Below are 3371 nucleotides of genomic sequence, written 5' to 3'. Positions count from 1 at the left end.
TGCCCAGGGCCAGCCTGAGGTGCAGGCAAACCTCAGATGGGAGCTGCCCATCTGCCCAGGGCTGCCTGAGGCTCAGGTAACCAGGGCCAGCCAAGGCTTGCACTGCTGGCAGTAGCAGCAACAGAGGTTTGATGAAGTATTACCTTCCCCTGATTGCTGGGTTGCCTCAAGCTCCTGAGGGCTCCCAGACTGTGAGAAGGGGCAGGCCAAGCTGAGGGACCCTCCCTCCAGTGCATGAATTTTCATGCACTGGGCCTCTAGTCCTATTTAATAAAAGGCCAGAGGCATCACAATCGAAAGGACCTGCGACCTGATGGCCCCTCATTATATTATAAAACCCTTTACTTTATTCTTTGGCTCTAGATCAATTAGTTCTTTGCTCTACATGTAGTTCTTCATTACCTAGCTTAATTAACTGATGACTCAAAAAGTTAATTAACTTAATTTTTATCTTATCAGATCTGTGGATCAGTAATTCATGAGGTAAAGATATAGGACAGAATGAAATTTATCTACCATAATTTTTTATTGTTAATATTCATTAGTGGGTATAAAATAAGAAACTAATGTGACTTATTTTATAATATGTAGCATCAGGTTATATGTGAAACATTTTTTTATTAAGTACCAGAGGCCTGATGCACAAAATTCATGCAAGGGCCTTGGCGCCTGTTGCCACAGCAGCGGCTGCCTCTGCCTAGGCCCCTAACTGCTGCAGTTTCATCCTGAAGGTCCTTCGAAAGGACACTCTATCTAATTAGCATATTATGCTTTTATTCTTATAGATTATGTTTATAGATACAACTATTTCACACAAATTATTTGAAATCACTAGTGTCCATGGTATATTATTTTAAACTGATAAGAACAGATACTACACTTGATCTTAGCCAAAAGGCCGAGAAGCGATATTATTTTAATAATTGTATAATTAGTTGCATTTTCACACTGTATATGCCTTAGATAGTATTTATACTGACATTTGCTGTAATCGTTGAGTTTTAAATCTGATTTATATTTACTGCAGTTACAAATTTGTTAAAATTATTAACAATATGTTAAAAAAAAAAACTCAGACAACGTTATATGAGATTATTTTATCAGTAAACAATCTAGTATATAATTATTTAATTCTAGTAGAATTTATCCCTCCTATAATGTTCATATAACCAAATTTTCAACTATTAACTTATTTTCAAAAATTGATTAAGAGTATAAAGTACTCATTTCATATCTGATATGATCTTAATAGAGAGTAAAATTTCCCCAAATAAACAGATGTCTTAATATAATTAATGTAATTCTGAAAGCAAACACAATGGGACATCAGATGCAGCTTTGGAGACAGGTCTAGGTTTCAATAGTGGGTTGATTATTTTCTATGAGTATAAAAATTAAACAAGAGCCGAAACCAGTTTAGCTCAGTTGTAGAGTGTCAGTCTGCAGACTGAAAGGTCCCGAGTTCGATTCCGGTCAAGGGCATGGTTGTGGGCACATCCCCGGTAAGGGGTGTGCAAGAGGCAGCTGGTCGATGTTTCTCTCTCATCAACGTTTCTAGCTCTCTATCCCTCTCTCCTCCTCTCTGAAAAAATCAATAAAATATAAAAATATAAAAATTATTCAAGAATTTAATCTTTGAGTTCATGGTTTCTGTCTGTAAAATGGTGACCATTTTAATGATGTCGCATGTACACTATGGGTAACATCAGGAGTATATAGTAGATATTCTTAAGTAAAAATTTTAATTTAACACTTTTTTTGCAGTTCTCTATGAACCAAATATGATAACATACTTACTTAAGACATCAGTATATTCATAATGACAATAATAGAAACAAAAATTTGTGCAAACATAGGCCCAATTTGTTAAACACTCATAAATACTTACAATTAGGATTTGCATATTGACATTTAATACTGTTTTCAGAGTCTACCACCATGTAAATGTAAATTGAGTTTAATTAAATACTATTTTCAAAGAACATGCCGCCATGTATATGTGAATTGGTAGAAGTAAAACTCAAAAATATTTTTCTCTGATATCAAGCCTATAGGTCTTGATAGTTAGTCAAATTGTTTTTACTGTGTGGCTATGATATAATTTTAAATGGAACATCAAAATTATTTTCTTTTAATTTAGCAAGAAAGCATACATTATGCAGTGACAAATATATTTTGTTCAATGAGAGCTAGCAATAGAATTCAAGTTTCCCCCACTAAACTTTAAGCTTTATCGGCTATCTTTAATATAGAAATAAATTCTGTCAAAATGGGCCAAGCTGTTCTAATAGACTCAATATCATTCTGACAAACAACGCTCAGCACATCAGAAGCATAAGGGAGCAAGACTTCCCAAGATCATGAGTACTTTGACCATCTGTGTAGTATATATTTTTGAATATATTAAATTTCAAAACACAATGTTGAATATCATTTTATAAAACAGATATTTGGAAATTAATATTTTTGTAAAATCAGTTTCAGAATATAGCATCTTCTTTCCCCACCACTTTTGTTGTATCACTCAATATATATTTCACTTGATATATATAAAATATCTTTGCAGATATCTCTAATACTTTCAATAATGAAGAAAAATAAAATATTTTTGAAAAAACATTTTCTGAGTATAGGATATTATTTTCCTACTATGTTTTTCTATCACTTTATATGTGTTAGATTTTTTAAAATGCAAAACTCACATTTAAGAAATCTAAGTTTTGAATATATTTTGGATATCAAAATTATAGTGATACTCTAAAGTAGGGGTGTCGAACTCAATCAGAGAAGGGGCCAAAATCTAAAATCCAGCCTAAATCGCGGGCCGAATGGTTTACTGAACAGTCATAAACTGTCATTGTGATGGAAACGCAGCGGAGTGCAGTGATGACAGCGCGGTGCGGGCCACATTGCAAGGCCTGGCGGGACGGATTTGGCCCGTGGGCCTTGTGTTTGACACATGTGCTCTAAAGAATTAGAAATGTAAATGATGGGAAAGTATTTTGAGTTTGTATCAATAGTAATTTAATATTCTAATGGATTAGCAACAATTTTAAAAAATTCAAAATAATGGCCTTACTAGCAGAGAAGACCTCCTCTTCAGCAGAGACAATATGCCCCTCACTCAGTATCTCCTTCATCCATCTCCAGAAAAGAAGAGGAAGCACAAGAAATGTCTGGTGCAGAGCCCCAATTCCTATTTCATGGATGTAAAGTCACCACCGTCTTTAGCCATGCACAAACAGAAGTTAGGTGTGTTGGTTGCTCCATTGTCCTCTGTCGGCCAGCAGGTAGAAAAGCAAGGCCTCCAGATGATGCTCTTCAGGAGGAAGTAACACTAAAAGACAGCATTATCTTAAGTGAAATAAGCC

The 3371-nt window shown here is 34.9% G+C and overlaps 1 pseudogene; it reads right to left on the bottom strand.

Annotated features, from left to right (window-relative positions):
- Positions 1–781: 781 nt before the first annotated feature.
- On the bottom strand, positions 782–910 carry LOC118724954 (annotated as a pseudogene).
- Positions 911–3371: the final 2461 nt, after the last annotated feature.

Source organism: Pipistrellus kuhlii, unplaced genomic scaffold (genome assembly GCF_014108245.1).
Source record: "Pipistrellus kuhlii isolate mPipKuh1 unplaced genomic scaffold, mPipKuh1.p scaffold_m20_p_2, whole genome shotgun sequence".
NCBI lineage: Eukaryota > Metazoa > Chordata > Mammalia > Chiroptera > Vespertilionidae > Pipistrellus > Pipistrellus kuhlii.
This window is presented reverse-complemented; position numbering and strand designations above follow the sequence as displayed.